The sequence below is a fragment of the Cricetulus griseus genome (genome assembly GCF_003668045.3).
Source record: "Cricetulus griseus strain 17A/GY chromosome 1 unlocalized genomic scaffold, alternate assembly CriGri-PICRH-1.0 chr1_0, whole genome shotgun sequence".
NCBI classification, from domain to species: Eukaryota; Metazoa; Chordata; class Mammalia; order Rodentia; family Cricetidae; genus Cricetulus; species Cricetulus griseus.
In genome coordinates, this window is record NW_023276806.1 from 133,235,435 (window position 1) to 133,251,127 (window position 15,693).

Below are 15,693 nucleotides of genomic sequence, written 5' to 3' on the forward strand. Positions count from 1 at the left end.
CTGGAGAGTCTGGTGTGGACAGAAGGTGCCATTCATTGAAGTAAAAGTCAAACAGATTTAAGATTGCAATTCATTAGAGAAAGAAGAGTGGTCGAGGATGTCACCAAGACAGGTGTACCCTTGCAACTTGGGTCAGAAGGAAGGACTTATCTAAAACTCAGAACAAAATCCCTGAAGATGAAACATGCATAGTCACACTTTTCTTTTTTGCTATTGATAGCATCAGAATGGAGTTATACAAAGACATAGATGGAGAGCACTCTGAAAGGGGCATTTCCGACATCTGAGAAAAGAGTGCAGCCCTCTGTAAAAAGTATGTTCATGTATGTCCTGAGATGCAGTAGGATTCTTGGGTATTGTTTGTATTCAGGCATCTGTACTGGTCTGCCCTCGGGGTTCTGAAAGGATACATCCTCAGCTGCAGCCACTAAGAGCACCACCTGTGAACATTCACTGCATTCCCATTTAAAGGGGCCCTGCCCACCTCCCTTCCTTCTCTCTTTCTCTCACTCTGTGTCTCTGTGTCCCTATCTCTCCCTCCCCTTTTTCCTATCTCTCCCCCTCTTTCTTTTCTCCTCTCTCCTGCTGTTCCTGTCTCTGGAGACTGGTCTCCCCCACTTTTTATGATCCCTTTCCCTAATAAAAATCCCCTCTACATGCCGATTTTCTTAAATTACAACAGGTATAATTTAAGTGCAGTTTTAATTAAACCATACGTTTGTAATCAATCTTTGCTTTCTTTCTGATTAATAATTTACTCAACTGGTAAAACTTAAAGGGAAAATGAGGTAACTCTAGAATGACAACATAAAAAAAACAAGCAGCAATATTGCTGTCTTCAATATTGCAAATCAAAGTTGGGCTGGGTGGTAAAGATCAATTGCAGACTAGTCTATAGTTTTGAAAATCATTATTGATCTTTGTCCAACTTTCCACATTCAAGAAAATATATTGATATATGAGGTTGAGTGATTTGAGACTATTTGAAACAGTTAACATACAATCTCTAAGTTAGCACCCAACTCCAATTCTTCTTCACCTACCGTTAGAAAAAGACACATTGTGAACCTTGCAAATTGCCACAAATTAAGAACCGAACTAATAGAGTAAAATCTAATCAATGGTGATTTGATGCTGTGAAGGAAAAAGTTCAGTGCCCTTAAAAAACGACTCCAGTTTTAATGTCATAGAGCTCGTGCTTCCTAAAGCCTGTTTATAAATCCATGCAGGGTATGCTCTGAGTCTGAGTTTGTAGCCGTGGATTCTCAGAGCCTTTCATTATTGTTTTGTGAAAGGTAACTTCTCAGCTTGTAGGTTAAATCTAGAAGTCATCAGAGGCTTTTGTGTCTCTTATATAAATAGATTTCTTCATTGTAATTTAGTGAATCATTCAAAAACATGTCTGACTTATGTAATTTGCAAAACTCAGGATTGTGGTCATGTAGATATGGATTGTCAGCATGCACACAATGCAATGTGTAGTGTGTGTGTGTGTGTGTGTGTGTGTGTGTGTGTGTGTGTGTTACACGTGCAAATATACAAGCAAATACACTCACATGGTTTGAGAATAATGTCAACTCTTACCTTTGTTCCCATTTTATGCAAAATCCAGTTGAATAAATGAAAGGAATAATCCAAAGACATTCAAAATTATCCAAATCTTAGTAAAAGTTTACACAGGCTACTTGCTGGTGTGTTAGAAGACTTTGGGATTGCAAAACCCACTCTTAATTATAAAATTACAAAATATTTGTAGCCATTTTAAAATTAACCTTTATATCCTCGGGAGGTTTGTGTTTATAAGAGTCACTTGGTGTCTCATAGAGAAACTAATTAGTCAACAAATGAGAAGTACAGAGGGATAGAAATGAATTCTTTGTTTACAGTTACATGATTGTACATATAATTTGTATTGTAATTAAATGTTTTATATTGCAAATGGAAAATATTTGATTCAAGGTTAGATAATAGCAGCAATTTCAAGTGTTCCAATAAACATGTTGACACATGCATTGGGACTATTGTATAGGCACTTACAGTTCAGAAAGAAGTGGTAGAGAAAAAAATTCTACAATCTACAGTATTATCAAAAGACCTTCCTCTCCTCCACTGCCATTGTTTGAATTCCTGACTAAGTCCCTAGCTTCACAAAAGCCAACAAATTCTTTAGATAGACAAAAAAGGAACATCCAGAAAGGCTGGATAGGTTATTATCAGCTCTTTTTTATTATGCTAAAACATTCTATTCTACAATATCTCAAAAGAGCTAGTGTTTTTCAAATACACAGGAAAAAATGTTTATGGAGAATTTCTGATTATCTGTCAGTTAACCATGGTGAGTGACAAGTGCCACTATTGGGTGCCATTAATCTACTTATCACATGACAAGGCTTTGAAGAGGCACAGAATTAGAGGTTAAATATTTAGTTACTCTTACTCAGTTTAAATGAAGTTACTGACTCTCTCTCTTTTTACCTCATCTTAGTAACACAATGCTACCCCCCATGTTTTTTTAAGGTAACAAAGAAGCAAAACCTAGATAAGCATATCATTTAATGTTTTCCCACATCATGTAAACTTTATGTTGTAGACACTGAGGGTTTTTTTACTTCATTTTTCAAGTCATTTCAATTCTGTTTCCAAGCATTACAACTCATGCTTCATGTTATTTTCCTTCTGTTTGTAAACATTTTGTTTGATGTATAATATGGAGTTTTCATACTGGATTCTATTTCTTCTTTATCTCATGGATCATCCTTAACAGTTTTATTTTTAGTCAATTTCACATTGTTCAATTTTCTTTTTTATGTGACTTTCATTAAATTTCTTCTTTAACAAATCTCTTACATGTATATAATACATTCCAATTACCCTTCCTCCTTAACTTCTATTTTCACTTTGCCCCATCAGAATCCCCCATTCTCCTTACAAGTCACTTTCATAATTCATATTTTATTATTTCATTTTGCAACACACTAAATTTAACCAGAGATGTCTATGGTTAACTCTTAAACTATCTATTAGAGCATAGTTGGCTAATCTGTAGGCACAAAACTAAAGACAACAACAACTGCCCTTCTCCAGAATTCACCAGTAAGATGAGAAATGGTCCTATAACTAAATGTTGATAGGTCCAGTCTTGTGTAGACCCTATGCAGGCAACAACAGTTGCTGTGAGCTTATGTGTACAATGGTTGTGTCAAGCCTAGAGTATAGCATTTCATAGCCTTTCTCTAGATCTTCTGAGGTTTCTTTTTCAAGACAGGGTTTCTCTCTGTAGCTTTGTAGACCAGGTTGGCCTCGAACTCACAGTTCTTCCTGCCTCTGCCTCCAGAGTGCTGGGATTAAAGGTGTTTGCCACCATCGCCCAGCTGATCTTCTGATTCTGATATCCCTTCCATTCCCACTTCCATGATATTTCCTCAGCCTTAGATGGGGCAATACAAATGTTCTATTTAGGCATGAGCTCTCAATCTTCACTCATTCTTAGCATCTTTCACAAACATTTTAGTATCCCGACAATTTAGTCAAACTACTGAAGCCATATGACAGGTATCTGATTGGTTTAAAAGCACAAGGTGTAAATTTCCTTCTGTGGAACAGGCCTTAAATATAACAAAAGGATGATTGGATACTACCATAGCATTTGTGCCACTATTGTATGAGTAGGTGCACCTTGCACACCATGTTATATTAGGGATTTTTGAGTTCAGAGATGGGTGAGATTACTGATGTCTTTTCTTCTCCATCACCATGCAAAGCAACACATGGTCCTGTGAAATTTAACTGGTGGGTAGGGAAGTTTTTTGTTTTTTTTGTTTTTTGTTTTTTGTTTGGTTTGGTTTAGCTCAGGGATATATGCTATAAGACACGGAAAAAGGAAGGATCTTTTTCTAAATAGGATGTTATTCACTAAGAAAATAGGCCAATTTTCAAATGAAAATTGGAACTTGATGAAATCAGAAAGCTTCTATACAGTAAAGGAAACAGTCAATCAAGTGAAGAGGCAGCCTACAGAACAGGAAAAATCATTATTAACTATATAACCAACAAAGGGTTACTATCTAGGATGCACAGTACTCACAAATAAAACATACAACAAAAATCAATTTAAAATGGTTATTGAACTTGGCAGAGACTTTACAGAAGCAGACAATTTAAGAAGTAAATATTCAATTTTCTCTTTAATATATCATTCATGTTGTTGATTATTGTTTTTTAGTGCTTGTGTAGATATCATTATATGACTTCATACACTGCTATATGTGGGAATTATTCATTCTTCCACAAGTACTTACACTTTACTAACTAGCAGTTTTATAATTTTCTCAAACTAGTCCCTATAATCATGATGCTAAAGGCTTATGCTAAATTGTCAGCTTGGAATTTTGTCTCCTTTTTCTTCCCATTTTCTAGCTTTGAGGAATGAAAATGGCATAGCCTTAATAATAGCATACATTTTTCCACATAGTTTTTCATACCACTGGGAATCTAGTAAGACAGTTCCTTCCTGCCCATGAGATATGTGTTTCCAGTACTATGAATGTCAGATTTCCCTCAGCAGGAACAATATCCCTCTTTTACTCCAACTTGACATACAGCAGCTTGTTCCTTGACAACACTCAACTTGCGACATAAGACATTGGACCACTGATTTGATAGTGTTTACACCTTTGCAATGTAAGTTAAAACTTGAAGTCCATATGAGACTAGAAGCCACTTGCTCATAGAGTTATCTGTGAAGTCCCACATATTGGAGGAAGACAGAGCTGCTTTTGTTCTGACTGTATCGCTTATAGACTTTTGGATATGGACTTGTACCATTTTTGATTCTCAGTTTTTTTCACCTTAAACATAGCAATACTTTGTAAATGAAGCGATGTATGTATTTTGATGTACAGTCAATGTTGCAGATTTCTAAACCATCTTTTTTTTTCTTTTTCAGCAAATGTATTTTCAAGGTATAATGGGAAGCTGATAATGGGTAGGTGAGATAAATTATGTAATACTATAAAAATATTCATTATTAGGCTAGGTAGGTGGGTTATATGATGCACTTCTCTTCTTACACAATCATGAAGACCTAAGTGTGATGGCCAGATCCCACATAAAGTGATTCTGTAAGTACTTTCTTCTCATTCCCATAAGTATGAACAAATTTTCTGCTGAATGTTCCTCATCCTCGGGCTTCACTGATTTTTGTACAAATTCACAAATGTTCTTATTTACAAATATCTTCTATTCTTCATCTTTGTATTTTTTCATCTTCTCTATAATTATTTTTAGTGAGTGCCAGGACAAACAGAAAAGAAACAACTTTGATGAAACCATATAACAGGAACTTTATGTATTTTAGATGACATTTGGTATATTTATAGAGTATCAAAAATCAAGATTTGCTGAAGATATGCCAATGATAACAATTAGAGGTAGGTCTGTAAATGTTTGAAGTTCTATGAATATGGATTTCAGAAGGGTCTTCCACAAGAGACAACCAACTGATATAAAGAACAAAATAATGAGTAAATATTTGGAAAGTTTTGTCAATCAAAGAGACAAAGGGGAGCATTTAGTCTTGAGGCAATAACCTTTTAGCAAGATGTGATTCCAAGTTCATAAAGCATGCCAAGTCCTCCTTCATGCACACACAACCAAACAAGAAAAGTATAAAAAGCTGCTATAAAGGGCATTTAAAATAGGTAGTCCCCATACCGATGTCTCTCTAATGATGTGGAATTTATTTCCCACAGTCTGAGATGGTTTAGAAAACTATGTATCATGTGAAGTCTAATGTAGGAAAACATGAAGGCAGACAGTAAAAGAATACAAAGCAATATGCCTTTAATAGACATGTGCAGTTAGCAAAGTTATATGGTACCTTGTTAGCTGAAGGCCCTTCATATTAATTTTCTTTGGATGCTTTAACAACTAACCACAAACTTGGAATTTTAAATGACTTCTGTTTCCTATTTTGTGGTTTTGGAGTATAGAAGTCCAAACTGAAGCTGTTGTTTGGGATGAATGTTGTGTACTGAACATTTGCGGACAGTGTAGGAGAGTACCACCTTTCCTTCACCTTCTCTGAACTTCCAGCATCTGTCTATACTCCTTAAGTTGGTTGTGGTGGCCTGTCTGCACTCGTATTTCTGTGCCTGCCCTGACTCCTTCATCTCCTCTTCTGTCTCTTCTCTTCTGTGTCAGATGTCTATCATCCTTTCCTAGATGCATTTACCACATTATAGTACTAGTTCAATGTGGATCATAGGCCCAGTTCAATCCAGCAGATTGTCTGCCCTCGGGATACTTAATAATAGTTTATAAAGGTCCTTTACCCAAGGCTAAGATTGTGGTTGCAGGTTTGGAGGAATTAAAAAGAGACACATAGAAGAGGGAGATAACCCTGAAACTTGCTGTACTTGTGCTCTGTTTCCTCACATTGATCATAAGTAAGTGGGCTAAGTAGGATCTCCTATAACACATAAACATACAACACTTATCTTAGTGTTGAAAGAGAAGAGTTAAAGTTGGAAATATTTCTTCAAAGCATCAATTTAGCTCACTATGACAAAGGAGAATACCACAAGTGAAAAGAATTAGACTCTAGAAGTAAAAGTTGCGATGGTGTATCAACAGAATATGAGGATGATATTGTAAACTGTTTTGACTAGTTTTATGTCAACTTGACACAAGCTAGAGTCATCTGAGAGGAGGGAATCCTAATTAATAAAATGGTTCCATAAGACTGGGCTGCAGGCAAGCCTGCAGGACATTTTCTTAATTAGTGATTAAGTGGGAGAACCTGGCCCATAATGGGTGGTGCTATCCATAGGATGGTGCTCCTGGGTTCTATATGAAAATAAGCTGAGTAAATCATGAGGAGCAAGCCAGTAATCAGTATTCCTCAATGGCTTCTGCATCAGCTTCTGCGTCCAGGTTTCTGCCCTTTTTGAGTTCCTACCTTGGCTTTCTTTGATGATGATTGGTGATGTGGTAGAATAAGCCAAATAGTCCCTTTCCTCCACAGGTTGCTTTTGGTCACAGTGTTTCATCACAGCAATAGTAACACTAAGACATGAACTGTACAAGAAGGCTTATCTTACCCTTAAAAAGATACAGCCAGATAATCATGATGATATCTCAAACCTACAAACATTTCTCTGATTGCTTCTTAGCCAGTCTTCGCAAAGTCCCATATAGTTCAAACTGTTCATTACAATAGCACTGTGTGTGTGTTTGTAAAGAATATATCCATAGGATAGTTTACTCATTTCAATTCCATACATCTATGCATTACCAAAACAATATGATAATACTGACTTAAAACATCTCCTAATTTTAATACCTTATTAGATCAAAGGCACAAATATGTAGCTAATGGATAATAATTAATCAACAATAGAACTAGCAATGATGGAGTATGTCCTTAACACACTGAGTTAAAATATACAAAGCATTGTAAATATTCTTAAATCAATCTTTATTTGTATAGCTATATGTATCAAAAGTAAAAGTGCATTATCACAGTTGAATTACTGAGTGACCAATATCAATCACCAATCATAAAGGAACCTTTATTGTAAATACCTTTTCTGTAAAACTGATGTTCTTAACAACATATATGAACTCATATGATAATTTGTGCAAGCCAGGAGATGAGTAGAGTGTAGCCTACATGAAACAATTGACACAACTGTCTTCAGATCTTAGACAACCTCACAGCCATGTTGAAATAAAGGGAAAGTGGATCTTTTGGGTCGGTCTACCATACAGGTATAAAATAGCAGTTGCTTCAGGCCAGCTAATGACAAGTCTCCTAGATTTAATACAACACATTTATGCTAAGAAAAATTGGAACCTAAATCTACTAGTTAACTGACACTGTCACCAAAGATGCCTCAGTCCATATGAGACTTTATAGCAAAATACAACAAACTGATAGATTCACAAATTGTGAAAACTATTTCCCACAATTCTAGAGGCAAGGAAGTCAGAGCTCAAGGTGCAAGAAGATTTGCTGTCTGGCAAGGGCTTGCTTTATGTGTCTAGGTCGGCAACTTGTTTTGTATACTTGTGGCATACAGGCAAAGAAGATTAAAAAGAACAACTTAAGTAACTTAGTTACTCTGCTTTGTCTTTTTTATAAGAGCATTCTTTCCATATAGACACCACAAGGGCCCCGTTTCTTCTTACCATCACTCGGAAAGTTAATTCTAAGATGTGGGTAGAAACATTTAGGCCACAACAATGCATTTGTTCCAAACTGTCTTTGTAGTTAGAGTTCTCAGTATGTGATGGGGATTATAACTCATCTCTCTTAGCATCATTACCATTAAAGAGGTTAACATATAAGATCAGAGCATGATGAAGAATTTATTAATCTTGGGTAATATAATTAAAATTATCCATAAAGAAAATGTTAATAGTCAGCCACAGTGCTGCACATCTTTTAACAACTTAGGGGGTAGAGAAAGGACAATAAGGAGTTCAAGGCTAGCCTCAGCTACCCAGGATACATAAAACTCTGTTTCAAAACAATAAAGCAAAATATATTATTAGAAGATCTATGAAATCTTTGATCAGTACCTTCATAGTATAAACTAGCAAAAGATGTCAGTTGTAGTTAAAAATCCAACTGTAAGCACAAGAGACTTGGTTTTAATAAACTAGAATACTACGCCCAATATACCTAGCTAAATACATTTCTAAAATATTTATTAAATGACTGCTCTGTGACAGCTATCGAGCTGGGAAGTAATTGAAATTCAAATATGAGCAAATATTATTTTCAGCCTTCAAAACTTTACAGTTTAGTTGGAGAGATAGATAATTATACAATAACTCAATACAGTATTACAGGCAGTACCACAAAGACAGGGTCTAGAACACTGAAGGGAAAGTTATTAATTTTACCACTCAGGGCTTGCAGTTCTGTGATAAAATGGATTTACTGACACTTCTTAAGATAGACTTTAAAGTCAGAGATTGATGAGCATGGCACAGGAGGCAGAATGTGTCCACAGACTTGGGAGGAGTGTAATTGGAAGCAAAGGGCATGTATAATGGACTGAGGGTAAATAAGGAAAGAGCATTAGCTGTAAGCTGTATTTACTGTGCTGAAGAGTCTGTACTTTCATCAGTGACAAGAGGAAATCATTAACAAATATTCATTCTTTTCCTCTTTGTAAAGCAGCACCATTGGTGTGTTGAAGCTGGATTTTAGCAAAAAAAATTATCTGATTTGCATGCTAGGATGGATGAAAATGAGAGAAAGAGTGAGAGAAAGAGAATCAATTACTGAGCCATTTGTACACAGAGTATCAGTGTACATGAAAGATAATGAAACTCTAAACAACGCATATAAAGTGTGGGTGGAATATAGAAATGACACTGTGAGGGTGGAATCACCAGGATTTACTGACTGCCTGCAGGGCAGAAATAAGTTACATATCCTCAAATATCTTTGCCTCAGAAACTAGTTCTTCCCTTTCAAAAATAATGTAATTAAGAAATAGCTTTGTCTGGAAGTATAGGATAGTTTAGAAACAATATATTGAAAGCTTGAGAAAATCACTACAGTGTATGCTACGATTAGAAACAGAAAACAGAGTATGACAACCCCTGAAACAAGTCCCCAGTACTAAGAGGTGATAGAAACAGAATGAGTTAAAGAGTCTAATGCAAAGAAAACAGAAATGAAGCAAACAGACATCTGTGAAAAATAATCATTCTCCGGTTGAAGAAAGAAGGGAATGAAATCCAATAAAGAAAAATGGCTTCCAGAGAACAGTGAAAAGTCATAACAGATGAACACAGTCATGAAGCAGATATTTCAAGAAGGCAGGTGTCCATCACCATCAAGGGAAACAGAGAATGATAAAGATGGTAGGTAGGCAGTCTGGCAAGGGACTTGGTAACATGCAGGTTAGTGGGAACTTCCAAGCATGTGGGATTCAAGTATGAAAATAAATTCAGCTGTTAGAAGCATAAGAACTCAGTTACTGTTGGTGATGTAGCAATGTCAACTATCCACAAGAGTACCGGGACACTGCTGTGTTCTCACATGGCTTTTATCTCCCTTTCTTCTTCTCTTAAAATTGGAGCAATCCCAACATATCACACACCTATGTCGTGTCTATATGATGAGTGTATATCTAGCAAGATGCTATGAAAAATAGAAATTCACAACATCCAAGGAAAGAAATTTAAAGCGAAGACAGAGGTGTCTCAGAAGTTCACAGTCTGTTTTCTATAACACACACACACACACACACACACACACACACACACACACACACACACACACACACAGCAATATCAACGCAGGTATTTCAGTAAACTAGAGGGGAAAATAACCATTTTTATCATCTTTTGAAGTGGGAACAATCCATTAAGGCATGAGTTTACTTCTTAAAATAAGATTAATATTGGAGTGGTGGAAAGACAGTTATGAAGAATAGAAGAGCACCAGAGGATAAGTAGCAATGTTCAAATATTGGCAGGGATAAAACAAACACAATTCCAATGGTTTTGTGGTGTTTGACTTTATGTACTTGTTACGACATGGGAAGAAATTGAGGAAGGAACAGACTGAGTATCATGAGTAGGGCCTCATAACCAGGTTGTACCTTCCCAAATATCTGTAGCCAACTCAAACCCAAGGAATTCCTTCAAGGAACTAAAGGAGGGTGAAGAATTGATTCTTGAGGCCTCTGTGTTGGGGCCATGTAGTAGCACAGTGTTAAAACATGTTTTCACAATTTTCCTTAATAATACAACATCTCAGAAAAATGACTGCTCAGAAGCATCAAATAACACAAAAGGGATACAGATCCATCAATTCTTTGGCTACCTCGAAGACAATTGTGTGGTACATATATCACAATTGTATTTGCTTCTTTTGAAGACATATCTCAGTTATCCTTTTGTTAGGACTCCAGCATCCACTCATCTATGTTACATGCCTTCATTGTCCAATAAACAATGTGCCCCTAAAGCACCATAACAGAAAATCTGTCTGAAGAAGATTCAGATACACATGTCACAGAATCCATTAAATGATTACAGAAATAATTATGAACTAAATTGCTATCAAGGTAAGATGCACAAACTTTCCCAAAATGCTGTTTTATGCTCTTTTGAAAAGAAAAGGTGCTGATGTGGCTTCTTTTTATGAAAATACTCTTTAGAAAATAACATCCTGCCCGAGATCGGTAGGTGAGATGACAGTAAGTGCATTGTGTACAGTTACCGGAAAGAGAGTTGACACAGGCAGTGATGTCCCTGGAGCAATCCCAATGCAAGCACATGAGTTTGTAAAAGAGAGAAGCATTTGGTCCAAAAAAAAAGCCGTCAGTGTGACTAGACAGTCATCATAGACAGGCAGAGAATTCTGGAGAATTTCTGTAAGATGTATCTAAAGATTTTCAACTTTATTCTAAGAGAAATTGGATGTCTCCCAATATACTTAAGTAGATATTATTGGAACTATTGTGGTTTTGTTCCTCTCTGGCTGCAAAGTTGAGACAGGCTATATGAACCAGTGCTGATAAAGCTCTATTAACAAAGTGGAGGACTCTACTAGATGATATGAATCCCATTCAAAGGTAACAGGGAAATCTTCAATGGGCTTACAGGATATTTAGAAGGCTCAGCTGATTGACTGAAATTATGACAGATGGCATGGGAGCAGTGATGGATTTGGTGATGGAATCTCTTAGTGATAGCACAGCTGCATGGAAGAAGAACTCAGGAAGAACATTAATGATTCTGAGCAACCGCGCTCACGTGCTTGCCTTCGGAATACCACCTGGGGTGATTTCAATGAGATGTCCCTCTTAAGTCTAGGAAATTTGAATACTTTGTCCCTAGTTGTTGGCTGTTTGGGGAAGATTAAGGAGTAGGTCCTTCTGGAAGAAGTATGTCACTGTAAAAAGTCACTTAAAAAGACCTGTGTTATTTTGAGTTAGCTGTCTGCCGTCTGTTTGTAGTTTGAGATGTGAGCAGCTTTCAGCTGCTGTTCTGCAGCCACCATGCCTTTCTTTATTCTGCCATCATGGATGGTAACCCTCTGTCACTGTAAGCTGGAAAGAAACCCTTCCTTCTAAAAACTGCCTTGGCATGGTGCTTTATCACTGCACTAGAAAAATAACTGATACACTGTCTTTGTTGTTCTGTGCTTCCTTGGTATCAAGGTATCAAGGTCTCAGATAAAAGTCTATACCCCATTAGAGGTACCTAGGTCTAATCTCTGAAGCTCCTAGTAGTTGGAGTCAATTACTTACAACAAAGACATACTCAGAAAGGTAGTAGGAAGTCTAGAACACTAATTATCATGGCCCCAAAGGAGCTCAGGTTCATTTTGTGTTATCAAAAATTTTCACGTGATATCATGGGCTCCTATGGGCCTGGAGAAGAGTAAAATTGTAAAATGGACAGAGCTTTCTCTATTCGCAAAGACTGCAGTAGAAACACAAGGTGAGATTATACCACTAAAGCCAAATGAACGTTAAAATAGCAGTCCTCTGCCAGACAAGATTTTTCGTCTCCAGAAAACATTCAGAAATGTGTAGGTATAGTGTGCTTTTTAATTTAGAGAATGATTTACGGGTACTTGTAGTATCTATTGAATGGTATCCAGGTTCACTGTTATCTTCAAATGTGCAGGGCCATCCCCTACAGCAAAGTATTAACCACTAAAGATAGCAACCATGCTGAAAAGAGAGAGCACTTCTGTCTTCAGATATGGGAAAAGTGACCCTGACTCAAACAGGATTCCTAAGCCTCAGGAGAGCACTGTCATTTGTCTTCTGAAGGGAAGACTCCCTCCACTACCTGGGAGCAGCTGGAGCTGGTTGTGAGACTAATGGGAGAGTTAGTAGGGCCGTACCAGAAATGTCCACTCTCCAGGCCCCATTTCCTCCATTTGTCTCAGAACTTTTCTACACATGAGGTCAATGAGATGCCCTATGCAATTCTAGCACTAGTGTCAACACAACTGTCTAAATGTTGTTTGTTTCTCTTGGATAAACTTATCACTCCTAGTACGTTATTGTTTTTTTAATTATTGTTATTCACACTTTGAGTAAGATTAAGTAACTGACATGACACATACAGGCTGATTCTTTGTGACTATAATTCATGTTGGTAAATGCTATGTTCCATTATCTCTAGACTGAACAAAGTCCACCACCAACACTTGTTCCTTAAAGCCCACAAGGGTCTGGAGAGATGGATCAGTGATTAAGAGCACTTGTTCCTCCGAAACAACTGACTTCAATTCCCAGAACATACTCCAGGAGGATAATGACATACACATTAAATGTATGTGCTGTGTGTGCATGCTATTTTCCTACTTTTATTCAAATTATTTTGAATTTTCTATGCATACATTAACTGAATAGCTTTGGGGCAAGTAGATGCAAAAATGTATTGCTTGAAATAACAAATAGATTATTAAGTTACTCATGTACTACAAGGTAGAAACCACCGTAGCTAATAACTGTGTGCTATAAGAATGCAATCATCTCACCTAAATACTTACCTGGGAAACAGAACATAAAAGCAACATCTTTCCTTCAAGATAAAAAGTAAATAAATTCAGACTCCTTTTTATAAAATATAGCTTTCTGAATTGGAGGAAATCTTTGAAGCTGTACTTGATAGTGTCAAAAAATCTCACAGCAATCAGAGTATATATACATAAGATTTCATGAATTTATCAAGTTTCCTGTGGTGGACAGACTCAATTCTCAGAATCGTTTATCATGTTAAGCTGTTTCCATTTTGGCTGACAGTAAAATCTTCCAAGGAGAACTGTCTGAACAGATGAAATGAGCCACTTTCTACTCTTTATGTGATGTTCACACGACACAATATATTTCAAATTAAAAAGTTCTATTTTTCGATGAATGAAAATCTGAGTAGATTTGTATACAACCTGATTTCTGAAATGAAATTTATTAATTCTCTTTAGAATGACTTATGCAATTATGCTGAAGATGTAGTTGTTGTAAATAAATAAGTGCATAGACATATAAAAATCATATGTAATATATATTGCTTGGTGAAAAATCCATTTAAAATAAATGACAGTGAAGGAATACATAAACATTTTAGTTTATTCATTTTGCTGACATATATTGCTTCAAATGTTAAAAATAATGGACAATAAATTACACTAAAATTATTATTCAAATCTACCCAGTGAATCTTGTATTTCATATTTAAAAGAACTCTTTTTAACAGGTCCAGGAATTATTACAGTGAAACTGAAATACTCAAGTCCCCTTTTTCCTTTGTTTAATACAAAACAATTACAATTGTAATTGGTATAATTCAAGTATTGCTGTAATTGATACATAGATTAGATAGGTGGTTGATACAGTGAAGTGTCTCAATTTATGAAGTAAAACATGAGAGTCTTAATTAGACTAATAGTCTGAAATAAATTTGCAAAATTTAGTAAGCTGCTAATGAATTTTTGGCAACAAGTGCCTGTTGTAGACTGAGACTCTTGCATGTTTACTCACCTGAGAGCTTCCTATTGGACATACAGCACATTTCCAAGCAGTGAATTTCAAACTAATAGGTAATCAACACACTTAAAATGTCAGTAATGCTATGGTAAATCGTTGCTTGTTCAAATTAAGCATGAGAATTAAAACTTAATAATGAGCTCATCAGTACCTGTATATATTTATCCTTTTGTTTTAAGAATATATATTTGGAGGGGAATGGTGTAACCGTAACATTCTGTTTTACTGTTGACATATTTGGCGGCTTTGTGTTTTCCTGAAAACATATATTGTACCATAATTTGTGAAGAATTTTTGTGCTACCTGTAATTCTAGGATAATAGTTTTCCTGGCAAGTTATCAATATCATTCTAGTCTTTTGATTCTGCATCAATGATGGTTGGGCATTGTTTTTGTTCCACAGTTCACAGTTCATGTAGCCTTTAATCTAGCTGAACTCCAAATGTGCTTTTGCCAGCTGCTTTTAAGTATCTTGAGTATTTGTGTGTTTCATGTGATGGATTATGTTTTGTGGGTATGTGGGCATATAGTTTTCATCAAATTAGGAAAACTTTCATTCTGATGAAATATACTGATTTTTCCACATTTTCCTGCATCTTTCCATATCTCCCAATTATGATATCACAAAGTTGGAATGGAATTTATTTGTAATGACTGATAGAATTTCAATCCCCTTCTTCACTTTCCTTCTGTCATATGCCTAATACAAAAATAACGAGCGCATCACAAGTCAATCTTGACAGAAGTTATATTGTCTGATGTGTCACTTATGACCCTAGAAGCTTTAACTCAAGTTTTCTATTATTTTTTTCTTTTTCTTTATCTTTGTTTTGTTTCTGTTTTGGAAATAATGTCTCAACATGTAACCCTGGATGGCCTCAAATTCACAAAGATCCACCATACTGTATGACCTGGGATTAAGTGCTGGGATTAAGGATGAACACACTCATTCCTCTTTTTTAATTCACTGGTCTAACATCACTGCATTCCCATAATGTAATGGTTTCAATTCTGAGCGAACTCTTGACTTCAATAGACTACTATCTGTGAGAAACGATGAATGAAGTGGCTGGGAATGGGGCAAGCCGAACAGCACAAATTTCTTTGTTGTCTCACACATCCAAGGCAAACCCAGAAGATCAAAATACCAACAGAAAAA